Raw genomic sequence first — 17582 nt, forward strand, 5'->3', positions numbered from 1 at the left:
CTGATGTTATTGATGACACTTTCCCCTTGTGGAAACTGGATTGGGACCCCAACACGTACCAAGATACATTTTCAGGATGGGTGGAAGCTTACCCATGCAAGAAGGAAACAGCCCAGGTGGTGGCTAAGAAGATATTAGATGACATCTTCCCCCGATTTGGACTTCCTCAGGTAATTGGGTCAGACACGGACCTGCTTTTATGGCCCAACTCGGCTAGCTGCCATCGTTGCCCTACAAAGCCAAGTCTGGAAGGGACTCAGACAGGCATATGAACCCAGAGAACTGACGGTGCCTCACCCCTTCAAGCCGGGAGACCAGGTCCTGGTGAGACGGACTGGACCCTGGCCAGCCAGAATAAAGAACTCACTTGAGCTTTTGCCTGAGTGACTGTCTCTTCATTTCTCTGCATCGGAGCAGCATCTGACTAACGAGCCTTACAATTCCATGGTGTGAGGTACCAAAGTCAGGTGTATCCAGTTGTAGCTTGGTGGGTACTTGTATTGTTTTTGGTTTTTGGCTTTATTGAAAAAAAGTAATAATTTTCTATGATGGCCTCACAAATTACCTTTCATTTCATGGCCTAAAACCAAGCTGTAAGGTGTATTACTTCCCAGGCCTATGGACTAGACCTGACTGAAACCTGCTTGTGCCTCATTGAATTGCTTGTGACACTCAATTCTGTGTAGTTTTAGAACTGAGGCCCTCAGATACTTGGGGTCCCCTCAGTCTCTGCTCTTTGGCCCTTGGCACCATTGTCAACATCTTCCTGGCTCCCAGGAACTCATTTGCTGGCCTTCAAATCTCCCTCTCTTCATCTTGGTATGGGGCTCACTGAGATAAGTCCAACCTCTCAGGATAACCTCACTTTGAGTTAATTTAAAGCCAGGAACTAGGAACATTTGCACATGGGCCCCAAGGACATACCCTGGCCATGACATTGCTTTCCCACTAGTCTCACAATCAGAGGAGAGGTGTTGGGGCATAGTGGAATTCTGCCTACCACAGGCAAACATGAACATCCTGAAATTCTCTGAAATTCACATGTGCCTCTTTGATAAAAAGAGTATTTCCCTGCCCGTTGTGCATCACATGTTCATGGAGCACCTGGTGCTAAACCATTCGTAGACGACCTGCTTCTGGGTCGGGGTTTTGTATGTAGCAGAGCAGCTCCCTCATTGCAATCTATTGAAAGTCAGCCCTCACACAGGGTTTGTGAAAAAAAAAAAAAAAGAAAAAAGAAAAAAAAAAGAGTATTTCCCATTGAGCTCAAAGACCATCATCCCACTTATGAAAGAAACAGTTCTTTCTAAAACTTTTATCTTCTACCAGGACCTGATTTACATGAGAGAGGCTGCTGTATTTATGCATTTTAGCTTGTGGTCCAAGGCAGAATTTTGACCAGTCCCAGGCCCTTCTTTTCTTTCCATCGAGTACAGTGACTGGTTACAGACTATTGTCCTACAGAAAACCCCAGTCTCTGTGTTGGTGTTACTTCCTCCTGTGATCCACTAAGCTTGTTTCTTTACCTCCTTTTGTCCTGTGAGCTAGAAGTCAAATAGGAAGTCTGATTTACTCCATGGTAACGGTTCTCTGTTGAAGTGATGGGAGACCAGAGTGTCATACTGTAGCCTTGGGACAGGTGATTTCTGGTTGTCCCACCATTAATCATGCATGGTAGGGACCTCTCCAGGTCTGCTACCTCCTTTGGGGCCAGCGGGAACTCTGCATAATTGGCTCCCATTGTGTATCTCCTGGGTTGAACTCTCAACTGGTCGTTCTTGACTGTAGCCATGTTTCCACCCATGGGGATCACTTAGCCTGTCTAGTTCAGGAAGCCTGTATTTCATCTGAAACCGGACTGTCTGACTTTGGTCCCTGGAGCCTGACCCCTTTCAATGGAGCCATCTTAGAAGACCCTCACAGGTTCAGGGGACAGGGGAAATAGGGCTGGAAGGGATTGGGGTTCCTGTCCTATTGCAGCCTGAGTGTGAGATTTCTTTTCACATGACTTCTCCACTGTCTCCAGGAGCCAGAGAAAATCACCATGTCATCTCCAGGCCCTGGAGCATGTCACGGTCATCCCAATGTTGTGTGTGTGTGTGTGTGTGTGTGTGTGTGTGTGTGTGTGATTTAAGCACTGTGGTTAGAAAATTGTTCATTGTTGGGTTTCAGTATTATAATGTACATAATGTATAATGTACAACCTTTGCCTAAAGATACAACTGCTGGGCCAGTGAATAGTTGAAAGCTCATCACTGGGCTCTGGGGCTTTCTGAAATCTGTACTTGACTTTGGGCTCCCTTGCCCTCCTGAGGCCAGAGTCTATTCGGGAGAATAGCTATGCACTGGGAGGCCACTCAGTGGGTCCCTGTCTCATGTCTTCTTTTACTGGGAACCCACTTGGACATGTGCTATGATTCTTTCACCAGAGCAGGTGTGGCTATGGCAGAGAGTGTGTGCTGAGACTGACTTCTGCCCATTTGCTGGTCTGAACACTCCCAGTCTGTCATATTCCACGCCTGTGACAATGAACCAGCCGCTGAGAGCTACCACCAGAGACACTTGCATCAAGGCTCATCAGATAGTGACCACGGGGACACTTGTGTCAGTTTGAGTGGGACGCACAGTCCCCAGACACTCTTCCTTCCCTGGGCCTCTCTTCTAGAAATCGACAGCACAGCTGGGCTCCAACTCCAGGCCAGCTGCCCCTCCTGCAGAGAAATCTGCCTTTTATTTAGAGATTCTATTTCTTTCTCATTGAGAAGTCTTTGTGGTAGCAATTAAGGCATTCTTTCATCCCCTTGTGTCTGAGGAGTCAGGAGTTTGGGGCCATGTAGGGGAGCTTCATAGCTCTTTCTTAACTGATCCCTAAGGCAGAGGCACTTTGTGCAGGGAGGAGGGCACTGAAGAAGGGCATTTGGCAGGAGACTCTGGGTAGTTCTGGTGGCACTCTGAGGGGTTCACTTTGTGCCTGCATATTGCCTGGGTCATCTCACTGTTTTGTACTACCACTTCACTGGAAAAATGCAATGTCAGCTCTAGTTTGTAGGAGAAAACAGGCTCACCAAGGTTTTAGTCTTGCTTAAGACCAGTGGGGTATGGTCCCCTGGAGATAATACAGTGGTGGCGTATAACAATAATAATAAAACTATGTTTTATTAATATCATTAATAAATTAACCATTATCAAAGCATCAGTTAATCAATGTTATTATAAGTTATTGATATTATTGAGTATGTATTAATAATGTGTAGCATAATAATGCAGTGCCAGGTGATGACCTGGCATAGAGTCAAGTGATCTGCCTCAATCCTTGGCATCCCTGAGTATTACCACAAGTGATCCATGAGCACAGAACCAGGAATAAACTCTGAGCACTGCCAGTGTGGCCAGCAAACAAAAATAGCCCAATGGAGCAATTGGTAATAGAGCCTGTGTAGAACCTAGTTTGGCTTCTCAACAGGACTGTGTCACATTTGTTTATATTGTCACCAGAGCATGTTTCTTCAGGGTCTTTATTAAAGGACCCAGAGTTTAGTGTCCCTCCTGCCATGTTTTGCACAATTTAGACCTTTCTTTTCTCATAGCATCTTTGAGGTCTGCATGAAGCCCCATGTAGAGGCATAGCTTCTGTGGCTGAGGGGTACCAAATAGTCCTGAGCACAGCTCGAGTGCTCTGTAATGGGTTCTCTGCCACTCTCAAGTTGCATCTTCTACCATTCCTGTCCTCAGTAGATCTGCATCTCCAGGGGTCCTGCTGCCAGGGCCAGAGAGATTTTCTCTGGTGATGCCCCCTTGACTGCAGTGCTGTCTCTCAGTTTACACTTGAGACTCCTCTCCCCTGATCCTGGGTGAACACTATCCCCTGATTCTGGGGTAAACACTGCTTTCTTCATTCAGGATGCTGACAAAATTGCATGCCAATATTTTTTTTAAGATTGGGAAACAGGTATTTGCTTCGGCAGCACATATACTAAAATTGGAATGATACAGAGAAGATTAGCATGGCCCCTGTGCAAGGATGACATGCAAATTCATGAAGTGTTCCATATTAAAAAAAAAAAGACTGGGAAACAGTTTAATGCTGAGAATTCTAGTGAATCACTGTAACAAATGTTCTATGTCCATCTCCCCAGACCAAACTATTGCACAAATTTCTTATCTTTATCTTCATTTTATTTACTTAAAACTATTATCCACACAAGAGTAGACACAAACTAGGAATTATTTTTACCCTGGTTTGTTTGTTTACTTTGTTTATTTATATACCTCTTATGAGGGAAACCATCTGTAACTGTCTCATTCCAGGGTTATGCCACTGAACATAATTGTTTCAGATTCCATCCATGCTATTAAGAGCAAGATTTTGCCTTTTTAACTTGTGGGGAAATATTCCATTGAGTAGACAGGTCACATCTTCATCCAGTGTCTAGCAATGGACATTATAAGCCTTTAGGTTTGTTGGCAAACTAGGCAATAACTAGGCTAGTAATACTGTTGTGAACATCAGGGTTGAGAAACCTCCCCAAATTAGTGCTTCATATTCTCTGGTCACTGGTCTATCTGTTATTATTCTTTCTTTGGGGGAGCAGTTATGCCACCCATGGGGAGTCTCAGTGTAGGCCATTGTCAATGTTGTCTTGGTCCCAATGGTGCTCTACCAGTACTGGGAATTGAACTATGTCTTAAGTAATCGAGGCATGTACTTCAGCACATTGTGTTGTGGCCTCTGTTTGAACTTTTTTTTTTTTTTTTTGTGGTTTTTGGGTCACACCCAGCAGTGCTCAGGGGTTTTTCCTGGCTCTGTGCTCAGAAACTGCTCCTGGCAGGCACGGGGGACCATATGGGATGCCAGGATTCGAACCGATGACCTTCTGCATGAAAGGTAAACGCCTTACCTCCATGCCACCTCTCTGGCCCCCCGTTTGAACTTTTTAAGGAAAATCTCTGTACCATTTCCCACAAAGGTTACATTGATCCACAGTGGTTTCCTTTTCTCTACTGTCTTGCCAGCATTTGTTGTTAGCAATCTGTTTTTGTTTTTGTTTTGGGGTCATACCAAGATATGCTCCAACTTTCTCCTGGCTTTGTGCTGAGGAATGAACTCAAGGCTTCACACAGCAAGCCCTGAGTCACAAACAACATCCTCACCTGGTATTCTGATCCCTTTTCGAGAAAACCTTTGATGACTGGAAAGTGAGGTCCACATGCCCAGGCTCTCTGGTCTTGAACAAGGATGATTTTTAAAGGCTGTGCCAGTCCAACATCTCTGAGGACCTCTGGCTGTGTTCAGAGTGCAAAACAGAGTGGCAGCTATCAAACCTAGGTTGGCCACTTGCCTGCAAGGCAAACACCCTTCCCACCATACTGTCTGGCCTGCATGTTTGCAATCTTTTTTGGTATATCTTCCTCCCACAATTTCTAAGAGAAATAAAAGCCCATTTTACTAAGAGCAGTCTCCTTCCTGAAGTCTTTTCCATTTATTCTTTTTCTTCCTTTCTAGAAGCTGCTACTAAAACAAATTTGCTGAGTTGATCTTCACCAGTGCTGATGCTTCAGTCTTGTAGTCTCATCTAGAAATAAATGGAATATAATATCATTTTCCAAATCTAAGACTTTATTCACATTTGTGTCTTCTTGTGCCATGGCTCTTTTGCATATTCATATTTTGGAGATTTTTGCTGGTGTACCTTGTCCCAGCTTCTTCCTTTTAGGATCTGCATGAATCTCTACTTGTGAGCAGGTTGTAGAGTATATGAGATTCCTACATGGTCCATTAGGCTTGGTTTTCTCAGGTGTAAGATCTGAAGACAGGCTCAGAAGCCTGGATGTGAAACAGGAAGAAGGAGTGAGGGAGCTGGGCTGGGAGAAGAGAGAGGCTGACAGGGATGTTCTGGATATCTGCTTTCCAAGGGGGGCAGGGCTGGAGCTGGAACAGTCTTTCCAAGCCAAGACCAGGGCCCGGGCACCTCTGCCCTTCATTCTCCAGTTATTGGACAAAGGTTGCCTTGGAAAAAAGGACATTGGGTGAAGCTATGTTTACGCCTCAGGAATAGAGCCCCTTCCTCTCATGTGAAGCCTTGAGTTCCCTCCCCAGCACCTACTTGCTTTGTAGAAAGTGGCCTTTGCACTGATCTCCTTTGCACAGGAATGACCCCCTAGTATATCGCAACCTGGTGTGTAACCTGGACAGCAGGAACAGAGGAAGAAGGAGGGAAAGGGGAGAAGCAGGCAGTGAGTGCCCTGCTTGTTGGAGGCCTAGAAGAGGCAGCTGCATTCCAGAGAGTGAGCATTAGCACGCTCCCTCCCCACTGCAGACAGGGTGCCCCCATGAGGCTTTGGGGGTCTCAGGAGGTCCCAACTTCCATGTCTTCAGTAACCATTAACTCTGGTTTGGAGCAAGATGCAACTAGGGGGCTCTGTTCTGCTCCCCATGCTATGTGACACGTAAGGCTGCTGTGGCGAGTGGGGCATTAGGGGTGATGCTCCCCAGTGGGTTCTGTGTGTGGTCTAATCACTCTGCCCCTTGGGTCAGCTGCTGCTGCAGCAGACGCTGTGGTGCAGAGCTATTTCTGATTCAAGGAGGTGCCATGCGGAGTTTATGGTCAGCCAGTTTATGGCTCTTCTATAAAGAAGATATCACTGGCATTGAAAAGGTATACACCTGTTTTTTTTTCTTGTCTTTTTTGGGGGGTGCACACCTAGAAGTCTCTTGGTTCATTCATGGCAGTGTTTGGGGATCACTTGGTACAGGAATCAAACCTGGGCCTCTCACACACAAAACATGTGTTCTAGCCAACTGAACCATCTCCTCAACTCTGTTCTGGACTTCTTTCATCCAAGCTAGTTCATGGAGGTTCATGCATGTTGTAGCAGGTATCTGTCCTCGGCATTTTATTGTGACTGTGTGATATTACACCCTGGGGCAGATCATGTTTTCTTTTTCTGTTGTCTTCCTTCCACATTTTGTTAGTGCTAAAGGCTTACAGTTTGTAAACCATTTTTCTTGATTTTGGCTTTATACCCAGGAATGGAATGAATGGATTGTGTGGTGTATCTTTTCAAACTAGGGAGAACTGGGGACTAGAGAGACCTTACAGTAGGTAGGGTGCTTACCTCATATGCAGCCAACCAGAGTTCAATTGCCGAACCATCCCTGAGCTCACCAGGAGTGATTCTTGAGGGCAGAGCCAGGAGTAAGTCCTGAGTACTTCTGGGTGTGGCCTCCTCAAACTCCCAAACTGGGGGAATTGCAAACTAGCACCCACAATCTTCCCAGGTTAGTGCTGTCAGGGCTGGTATGGACCTCTCCAAGATTAACTCAGGCTCTTGTTTCTCTAATCTGGCCATGTTAGTGGCTGCCAAATGAGGCCTTTGGGATTTTTGATTAGGTTTTCTCTGCAGACTAATAATATTGAGCATCTTTTTGTTTGCTTGTTTTTGTGTTTGCTTTTGTTGTTTGGGCCACACCTGGCAGTGCTCAAGACTTATGTCTTGCTCTGTGCTCAGGAAAATTCCAGCTGGGGCTTGGGGGTCTAAATATGGTGCCAGAGATCAAGCCCAGGGCTGACTGACTTATTGTCTTAATAAAGATTTCCTTTTGAGGGGGCACGCTTGGTGGTGATTAAAGCTAACTCTTGGTTCTGAGCTCAGGGATCACTCTTTGTGGGACTCAAGAGAACTGTATGTTGGGGATTGAACCCAGGTCAGCCATGTGTGCAGCAGTGACTTTCCTGCTCTCTAGCTCCAGATTTCTGTTTCTAACTTTCTTGTCTCTTCCCTGAGAACCCAGCTTGCAGCAGACAGGAGAGCACTGGATGGGTGCCGTGGGGAGCCTGGCTCTGCCTTTCTCAACTCTGCATCACTTTTTCTGTTTCTCTGGGACCTTCCCTCCCCCACTGCACCCTGAGTCTGGCCTCAGTTTCTGGGAACACACTACATCTATAGTGCCTGTAATTCTTCCTATTCAATAAAAGCACATACACACACAAAATGTCAGCTTGACCCCAAACCATGGCAACGTCCCTGTAAGCAGACACAGTCACTTTTAACAGAGTTTTCTGGGTACTGGCAAGCACTCTCTGTGCCCCCATAGCCGCTGATAATGACAGGCAGGGCTGGTGTGGGTGGGCCATGTTTAGCTGTAGGGAAAGACATTCAGCCATTTCCACTCTCCCTGCTCCCTTCTCTGAAGAAATATTCCTTTTGTTGTTCTTTTCTCTCCAATCTAGATTGCAATTTCCCCAGGATAGTGTTTCCTCTCATCTCTACCTGGTGCTATTACCCAGCCAGATGCACAGTCAGGCCTCAGCAGGGATTTGCTTTTGCCACAAAATTTTCTTTGCAATGAGGTGGATCCTGGGGAATAAGTCTGATGGCCTGTGAGCTGAATGAGACCAAGGCATGGTTTTACTTATTCTCTGGGCCTGGGGTGGTGCACACACACACACATATATAACAGGTGGTACCTAATGGAGCATAAGTTTGGTCTTTGTCCTTGGCTCCATCAGAGCATCTGGCAACCTGTGATTTTTTGAAGACAGGCCTGTCTTCAGGATTCTAATGAGTCCTCCATTGGGATCATGGAATTTGCTAAATGCCGATTCAGGGTGGGGACCCAGGAAACTTCACTTCGGGTGTCATCCTTGCACAAGGGACATGCTAGTCTTCTCTGTATTGTTCCAATTTTGTATATGTGCTGCCGAAGAGAGGACCCAGGAAACTTCACTTTGGGAGCTGGGAAATGAAAGTAATCAGGTACTTTACACCAGAGTTGACTAGTTGACCTGGCTGGCTTGTTGGGGCTAGGGCTCCCCTACCTCTCATGCTATTTCATGTGCACCCTCTCAGCCCCTTGCTAGATCATGGAATGGCATATCTGAATGGCATATCTGCTTGTTTTTCTTCAGCCCAGGGTATTGAGTGGCTCTTTCACTTGCCAGAAGCTCCAAACATGCTCTCAGAATGGGGGTTGGCCTCCAGAAAAACCCTGGTGGTGAGAAAGGACAACTTGCAGCCCTTCATCCCTCTTCAGGGCCAGGGACTCAGGATGCATAATCAAAACTCTTGAACAAAGATATTAGGAGATCTTCAGCTGGAGGTGAAGGTTAGAGTGCTGGGAAGGAGGCACCTGGGAGATGGCTAGGGGGCTCTGCTTTCCCACCCTTTGCAGCTCTCTCATGGGCTGGTCCTCAGTGCACCCTTCATAAAGAAATGTGTGGTGTAGAAGCCTATTGGAGTGAGGACTTGAGGCTAAAAGGGGAGTGTATGCTCATACAAAAGCGGCAAGGCACAGTATGCTATATGTCTCTCAGGGAAGCATGTACTGGCACCCTCTCTTTGGGGTCTCCAGAGAGATCCTCCAGGGAGTTCCTCCAGGTGTTACTTCCTGAGAGAAGTACTTGACGTTCCTTCTGAGAACAAGCACCAATCTGCTCTCTTTCTTCGGCTTTGTTTCCATATCAACCTATTTTGCTATTGGGATAAATGATTGCTTTTAGATCATTTATCTTGTATAAGACCTGGCCTGAGTTCTAGGAATCACTCCAGGTGATTACAAAACTTGATCACACAGTAGAAACTTTTGTATGTGTGGTTGCTAGGGCAGTAGTATGGTCCCTATTTTTGATTGGCATCTGAAATGAAGGTGGCACTGTGAGACTGAATACTTCAAACTCAGGTAGTCAGAGCCCAAATTAAGCCCAATTTGGGAGCCTGAAAGAGAGATTCATGGGCTGAACACATGCTTTGTCTACAGGAGTTCTGAGTCTGACCCAATGGTCCCTGAGCACCAAATTGAGAGTAGCATAAGAACACCATTGACTGTGGCCACCCCTCCCCCCCAAACAAAAGCGAAAACAAATTTTTGGACATCAGTTGGCTCTGCAGGACTGGAGAACCACTGTCAGTAAAATCCACATAGAGGCCCTGAAATATTTGTTAAGTGAACAAAGAACAATAGTTAACACAGACACATGCCCTCTGTCCAGTGCCAAACGCTTTACATTGGACTCATTCAAAAACTCTCTTCGATTAAGTTCCTACATGTCATGTGTGCGGCTCTGTATTGGGGTACAGCTGCCAGCAATTAGGTTGATGCCACACTCTGATTTCAGCACCTACTTCATGCTAGGAGCTGGGACTGGGCACAGCTGTGAGCAATTCAAGGCTACCCGGCAAGCATGTTGGCCCTAAGGCTTTAGTTGCCACTGAGTCCAGGAGTGGGGTGTAGCAGTGACCCCAGCCTGCACATGTGGCCGTGGAGGTGAAGCCTCTGATTCTGTTCACTTCACAAGTCAGCAAACAGATTCAGAAAGGTTCACTGTGCTTTACCAACTCACATGGGCACCGAAACAAGGCCCATCCCCACCCCTTGGCCCCTGGAGCCCAAAGTCGGCCTCCTCTCCCCCTGGCCTAAACCAAGTGCTAATGTTGGGGTGGGCAAGCTCTTGAGGCTTCTCACAACCCCTCCACCCTAGGCAAGCTTCCCTCTTCTGGGTCCCCCAGCCCCACTCCCTCTTCCCAGGTATACAAGGTCCAACCACAGCCGGCGGTGTTTCTGAGCGACACCCCAAGTGTCGTAATATGTTTTTGTGCACAAAACCCCGTGTTCAGCAAATTGCTGTGACCAAAACCCTCTCCAGTTACCTGCTGCATCAGAGGTATGTTCTGTGGTGCTGCCAAGCAAAGCAGAGAATAATACTTCTAAGAATTTTAACCATTAGATAGAAAAAGCAGAGCCCTGGCAGCCCCTGGCAGGGGCTGCTGAGCAGGAACCAGATACAAAGCAAACAAGGCAGGCTCTTCCCACATGCCAGCTCCTGTTTTTCCTGGTGATGCTGGCCTGGTTGCTCTGGCCTGGGCACAGGTCACTGGCAACCTGGTGGTGCCGCTGTGCAGAGTGTGCAGAGCCGGAAGTGACAGCTGCAGAGGGCTCAGCGTGTATAGCACTCTGCTGGTCTTACTGATGCCCAGCACCTGGCTGACAGCTGACCTGATCTGTTGTACCAAAGACGAACTCTGAGCCTTGCACAGCTGGTCCTGATAAGACCCACTTCCCTTCTGAGGAATGGGAAAACCAAGGCATAGAGAACCAAGTGGATCATGTTACCATCATTGGCATCGAAATAACTGGGATATTTGGGAATACACAGTGCTGGTAGGAGCTGAGCAGAGGGCCCTGACCCCGAGGATCTGCCATTGCATGAAGGAAGCGTCCAATGGGGACACAATCTTAGGTGACATGAGTGCAGGATAATCTCTTTGGGGGTGCTTTGGATCTGTTTTGAGTTGAGGGTGGAGCAGGAGGATAGTAGGAAGCAGAGAAGTGAGAGAGAGTCTGTAGGTAGAGGGTACAGGTGTGGAGTGCAGGTGGGGACCAGGCTGCAGGGCACTTTAGGCTGAGGTTAGAGGGCAACAAGTAACCTTGAACACTCAGGGAGTGGGTGGCTCCATCAGCTCACCTGTTATCTGCCCCTGGACACAGAGGGTGAGGCCTGGGGAGCAGCAGGAGCCCTTTTATAGTCCTTGCAATGGTCCAGAGAGAGGACTGGGCTTGTGAGCAGGACCCCATTGGAAGCAGAAAGAAGTGGTGGGTCTGAAAGGTGGGCTCAAAAGTCATGATCCAAAGTTCCTAGGGAACACACACACACTTGCATGCACACAATGACACACATGCACGCACACACATGTACATACACACGTACTTGATCCTGTTCCGCACATTTCCTGCATGTCAACTCATACCCAAATGCCCATGGCCACCAAAGGGCAGGAGGATGCCGTGCTGGACTCATCCTGTTCAGTGTGGTCTTGCCTCTCCTGCGGGGCCAAGGTTGTCTTCTGAGGTGTACCTCTTCACTGCCTGGCACTAGTGGGCTGGCTCAGTTCTTGAGAGCAGTCCTGCTCATTCCAGCTGCCTCTCGCAGTTCTGTGCTGGCTCATCTCAGGGCTTTACAGAGACGAACTTGGTGTGGTTGAAGGAGATGGGGCCAGAGTTGCCATCCTTTGAACTTTCATCTGGGAGAGAGGCTGGGGACTAAGTCAGAGGACTTAAAGTTGATCATACTGATGCCCAGATCTTGGACTTCTGACCTCCAGCCAGGCCTGAGCAGAACCTTTTGTGGCATCAGTCATCCTGTTGCATTGCTGTCAGGGAGCCCGAACAGCCTAAGACAGAGCAGACCAGGATGATTGGAATACAAGACACAGCTGTACCTTTAGCTTCTTCTTTTGAAACATTTTTAATTTGTTTATTCTAGAGTTCTGTGTTTGGGCTACATTTGGTGGTGCTCAGGGCTTAGTCCTGGCTCTTTGCTCAGGGATTAGACCTGGTTGGGCTCGAGGGATTGTATGTGGTGCTGGGGATCAAATCTTGGTTACATGCAAAGGAGGTGTCTTAAACCCTGTACTCTCTGGCCCCTTTAACTTCTTTGACTTTACATAATTGAAAAGACTCAGAGCCTGAAAAATAATATGTCTCAAAATTCTATTCTTTTGTGGGGATCACTCCACAGAACTTGGGGGCTATTCCTGGTGGTGCTTAGTGAACGTTGTGGTGTGGGGTAATAAACATAGGGCTCCTACATGCTAGGCATGTGCTCCAACACATAATGAATTGGTCGTTCTCTGTCAGTAATTTGAGGGTGGTTTGTTATAGCTGATGGATAATTAGAACTGGGAGATCATAGAAAATATTTATTATTTTTACTCTTCTGGAAACTTCAAGTTTGCTTTATTATGAGCCTATGTTGTTTTTGTTTTTTTTTTTTTTTTTTTTATAAATGTATTTAATTAAGAGACTAGTAAAGAAAGGTTAAAATTAAGAGAAGGAGGAGGCGAGGGGCCCAGCAAAAAGGGAAGGATTTTAAGCAGAGCCTGTCTCCACCCTCTTGGGGATCCCGGCCGCTGATAGACTGTCCCACCGACTTTCCGAGTACGAAAGGCTCAGTGGAAAATGACTTGGAGGTACGCTGCTGGTTGTGTCTTTGGGGGTGAAGGATTGGTCTCTAAAGCAATGCTCAGGTAGCCCTGGGGGGGCACTCCTGGTAGAACTTGGCATGGGGATGCTCTGGTGGTATGCTAGGGACAACACAGTGTCCAAAGTCCAGATCTATGAGCCCATCGCCACCCATGGCTGTATATGTTTGGGCGACTTACTCAGCCTCTCGCAGTTCATTTCCTTGCCTGATGGGGGAGCCCGGGAGCCCGGACACCTGTGGAATGGAGAAGACCCAGGATTTAAACCCAAGGTTGTCAGGGCAGCCAGTCTTTCTCCATTCAAGGGCCCTGTAAAAGACTTTAGGGAACATGGGGAGAAGGAAGGGGCCCCCCTGTCTGCTGCTTGCCCCCACCAGAGTCCTCTGTATGGGCTGTCTCTGGAGCCAAGGTGCTAGCATAGAGTGAGGAGAGGCACAGGCCAGGACTGCACAGCCTCTCTGGAAGTTAAGGGAACCTCCCCTAAACCTTTCACCCCGCAGCTTTGAATGAAGCCATTCAGAGGGGAAACCTGACCGGCTGATGTTTTATGCATGGCCCAGCCTGCCAACAGCAGTGGGGGTCCCAGGGAGCTATTATTTCTAGCGAGCCTTGGTGAGTGAGCTTGGGGCTTGAATTAGTGGCTGCTCATCCACCTGTGCTCCCTTCACCCAGGACTTAATTTATTGGGTGCCTGGAGGCAATGTTAACAGAATGTCCAGGCCTAGGGCACTGCCCAGAGCCAGTCCTCTGAAGGGGGTGGAGTCTCTAACCTAAGAGCTGTAGCTTCCATATCTGTGTGCCCCCTCGATCCTTTCCAGTGTTGGCTCTGCTAAGGCTGGATCAGAGTGGATGTGTGCAGAGACAGGAGGGGATGGACCCGATATCAGCAGCTGAAATTCCTGTGCTGCCAAATGTGCTTTGACTTCTGGGGGTGCCCAGCTCTCATCCCACCCACCACCCTCTGCTTTCTCTGACACGGTCCCCAGCAGGTGGTGGTTCCTTTCAGGGTAGATTGTTTGTGAATCCAGGTCATTAGCACGTTTTCACCTCTACTCCCAGTCTGTCCACCTCATCCCCATCTCTCCTGCCTTGCTTTGCCTTTTTTTTTTTTTTTTTTATCACACCCAACAGTGCTAAGGGATCGCTACTGGCAGTGCTCAGAGGATCATATGCAGTGCTGCTGGGTTGCTGCATACAGGCAAGGGCCCTACCCACTGTACTGTCTCCCCACCTGCTTGGTCTCAGCTAAGCCTCAGTTGTGATCTGACCAGCGTTTATTGTGTTTATTGTGATTGACCAGTGCTGACAGATTCTGCTGCTTCTGCCTCACCATCATGCCCCTTGTTCATATTTATGCATGTGTGTGATTTTTAGTTCTTTCATGTTGTGCTCAGGGGAACCTGGGACCTCTCCTGGAGATGCTCTGACAACTGTGCTGGCAGTTCAGAGGAAGATTGAGGCCTTTGGTGCTGAGGATTACTCAGGCCCAGGGTATCCAGAGCCACATGTATATGGAACCAAGATGGAACCTGGGTGTGGCTCATGCCAGGCCTTAAGCCCCATGCTATTTACTAACTCCATACATCTACTTTTTAAAATATGGATAATTATTGCACTTGGGGCTCATTATCTTATGGGGAAATTGAGGCTCAGAAAGGAGAGCAACAAGGCTGGGGGCCACCCAAACATTAGGGCAGAGTAGGACTCAGACTGTGGCTGACTGAGGCTCAGGCATTCTCTGCACACTTTGCACTAACTTCTTTAGGTAAAACAAAATACCAAAACTCATAGCACCAGGACTCAGGGAGGGGCCTTGCAGGCTCAAGTCTCTAGGTATGAAGCCGGCACTGACTTGCATCACTGAGTACAGTTCATGGAGCCACCACCAGTGGAGTGCAAAGCTGGCATTGAAATAAGAGTGACACAGCTTGAGCCCCACATGATCTCTCTTCTCTGTTGCTCTTCTAATTGATGAGACATCAGAAGCAATAATATGTGTACACGGAAGGAGCCATGGAGGTTTTTCTAGCTCTTTGTTTTCAGAGAGAACCAAAGGAAGGTGAAAGAGAGAGACAGAGAGAGACAGAGACAGAGAGAGACAGAGTCAGAGACAGTCAGAGATAGCCAGCTACAGCCAGAGAGAGGCAGAGAGGCACTTGATCAAGGACCAGTAGTGCTCTCAATGCAGCCCTAGCCTACTGATCCCTTCCAAGGTTCCCTCTCTGCCAACTGCAAGATTTTCAGGCACCTCCTCCCCGTAGGCCTCAGTCTACCTGTCTGGCTACAGGTATTGTCATTCAAGCTGTGAGCACTGTGTCATAGCGTGGTTATTTTCTGCAGAGTGGCAGCAGGTCAGCTTGTAACCTTATAGTTGGAGGCTTGAATTGAGGCTATGTATCCTTACCTGAAAGCAGTGGCCCAAACATCTCCATGAGGAAGACTGCATAGATGACAGATATCAGTGTTTAGGATCTCTCCAGGCTTTCTCCGTGGAGAACTCAATAGAGGACATGGATGGTACAAGAGATGGAGCACTGAGAAGAGGAAGACAGTGGAAGCTGCTGTCATCTCTGGGTTGGAGAGTGCAGTGAGAAGGCGGGGGTTACATCAGAGGTTGGGTCCCTACACAAGTCTCTGTTGTTCTGCAAACAACAGAAGGATGGGTTGGCAGTTGTTGGAGACAAATCTTGGCTTTTCCTGCACTGAACCAGGAACAGGTGGACCAAGGATTCTGGGACATGTAGTTTCTGAGACATGGTGTGATGCAGAAAGTCAGCCAAAGGCTGTGGAGGAAACAGTTGGCATGGACACAGAGCCAGCAATGTGATGCAGACTACAACGGGATGGCCGCAGAGTCACCAGTGGCATCTACTGGAAGGAACATGGAGTTTCATAGGTGGGAAGGGCTTTAATCCTGGAAAAGCCCTTTCACAGATAATGATGGCAGACCCAGAGGGGTGCTCAGGGACAGGAGAGATGGCTCTACTGGCCCTGGGCTTGAACTCTGTGAACCCCACGTCATGGTCATCATGCTGCACACCCACCATGCTCTCCCACCTCTGAATTGGTTTTGGAGTACAGATTTTGGGTGGACTGGCCCTCCATTGATGTAGGACTCACCTATAAACTTAAGGCAAGGAGGTGTGGACAGTGTCAGGGTTCTGATGCTCTTGCACGAGCTCCAGGGGTGGTCTACTGGTCTGAATCTACTGGTCTGAAAGCACATGCTCTTAATTCTTGAAATGCTGATAAGGCCAATCCTAGGATCCCAACCCCTGTCCAGGGTGCTCCCTGGGACTGCCCTCATAGTCAATGTTGGACCCCTGTCTCCAGCCCTCTCTAGCTCATTAACTTAGCCTGGACTGCCAGACTGGTGCGGCTCAGGCGTGACCCACACGCCCAATTAGAGGAATTCAAAACTCTGTTTATTTATCAATGACTTAAGCTCATTTGATCATAAAGGATGGAGCCCAAACTGTTCTCTGAAGCCACTGTCATCCCTCAGCTGTGCCAAATCCGCCTTTGATCTGCTAATCCTGAGTTTATAAGGTTAGGAGATAAGCAGGCGGAACAAAATTCTTTTCTCTTGGTACACCAAGTGTCCGTGAAACCCCCAAACATCACAGACCTCCCGGGTCCCTGTGGCCTCGTTGCCTCGATAACTCAGATCGTGCGTGAAGGGCTCTCCCCCCTCTCTCCCCGGCATCCTGGCACACAGCAACCATCTGGGGTGGCAGGTGCTCCCCCCTGGATCTGCCTACTCCTCGTTCCTTTTCTTCTTCTCCTCTGTCCTCTACCAGGCGACCTCAGCCTTGGGAAACCAGAAAAGCAACCAGCTGGTGACCTGGCCACCCAGTGCAGACCTGCTTTACAGGCTCCTTTGTCCTCTCTGCAAATCTGCCCTTTCGTCTTGAACCCTGCTCCTTGGCATTCACTTCAGGGGATGACAGAGATCCTGTCCCTAACAGGAGGACATGTTTTCAGGCAGAGAATCCCCCACTTTTCCTTTTTATATTTCGTTTTAGTTTGGGGGCTATACTCAGCAGTGCATGGGCTTTATCCTTGTGCTCAGGGATCAATCCTGGTGGGGCTTGGGGGTCCATATGCAGGTCTGTAATCAATCTTGTTTGTATTTACTATGTATTTGTAGGAGAAACATCTCCCCCTTCCCTGAAGTATTTATAAGTATTTATATAAGTATTGAAGAGTAGAAAAAATACAAAGAACAGTGGGGGTGTACATCTAGCTCTGGCTTATTAGGGGACCTTGGTAAGCTGGGTAACTTCTCCAAGCCTCTATTTCTGCATCTAGAAAATGGGTGCAATGAAATGAAGGCACCAGAGTAAATTTGGCTCTTGTGAGTGATTACTCCAAAGCCGGAGTGTACTCAAAAAAGGGTCCTATAGGGATGTTTTCTTATGATCCTCCTTATTTTAAGATTTCCTACTCATTCATGGGGGGATGTTGTTACTGTCTGGTGCTTCCATGGTCCCCAGAGACAGATTGGGGAGAGGACACTCCTGGGAGAGAGGTTCCCATAGGATGGACTGAGATCCAGGCAGTCAGTGGCCCTGCAGAGAGGGAACATTGGCCACAACATGCTC

General features: G+C 47.9%; 2 non-coding genes across 2 annotated transcripts; one reads left to right on the top strand and one right to left on the bottom strand.

Annotated features, from left to right (window-relative positions):
• The first annotated feature begins 3949 nt into the window (after positions 1–3949).
• On the top strand, positions 3950–4056 carry LOC126029113 (U6 spliceosomal RNA). The gene has a single exon (XR_007502766.1). It is a non-coding gene; the product is annotated as a U6 spliceosomal RNA (small nuclear RNA).
• A 4555-nt stretch (positions 4057–8611) lies between these two features.
• Positions 8612–8714, bottom strand: LOC126029256 (U6 spliceosomal RNA). The gene has a single exon (XR_007502890.1). It is a non-coding gene; the product is annotated as a U6 spliceosomal RNA (small nuclear RNA).
• Between the last annotated feature and the right edge of the window lie 8868 nt (positions 8715–17582).

This window comes from Suncus etruscus, chromosome 14 (genome assembly GCF_024139225.1).
Source record: "Suncus etruscus isolate mSunEtr1 chromosome 14, mSunEtr1.pri.cur, whole genome shotgun sequence".
Classification (NCBI taxonomy): Eukaryota; Metazoa; Chordata; class Mammalia; order Eulipotyphla; family Soricidae; genus Suncus; species Suncus etruscus.